We start from the raw sequence: 230 nt of genomic DNA, 5'->3' as shown, positions 1-230 counted from the left end.
GCAGCTGGGGGTCTGCAGAGGGTGGCTGGGGGCCACTGGTCCTGCAATGCGATAGCAACCCACGGGCCAACACTGCCCAGGCAACGGGGCTCCAGGGCAAGGAGAAGGAGGAGGAGGCTGCAGGGCTCCCAGCTGTTCTGAAGGAGCTCTGTGTCCATTTCTGGCCCAGAAGGAGATTCAGGGGCTGGAGTGTGTCCAGAGAAGGGCAGCGGAGCTGGGGCAGGGTCTGG

General features: G+C 64.8%; 1 protein-coding gene across 1 annotated transcript in view; it reads right to left on the bottom strand.

Moving 5' to 3' along the window:
* Positions 1-230, bottom strand: part of LOC104498729 (creatine kinase U-type, mitochondrial) — a gene marked incomplete at both ends in the record, with an annotated part of 1,877 nt that overhangs the window by 653 nt on the left and 994 nt on the right. The window lies entirely within an intron of this gene.

Source organism: Buceros rhinoceros, unplaced genomic scaffold, assembly GCF_000710305.1.
Source record: "Buceros rhinoceros silvestris isolate BGI_N320 unplaced genomic scaffold, ASM71030v1 scaffold38008, whole genome shotgun sequence".
Taxonomy (NCBI): domain Eukaryota; kingdom Metazoa; phylum Chordata; class Aves; order Bucerotiformes; family Bucerotidae; genus Buceros; species Buceros rhinoceros.
The sequence above is the reverse complement of the archived record's forward strand: the minus strand, read 5'-3'. Positions and strand labels throughout refer to the sequence as shown.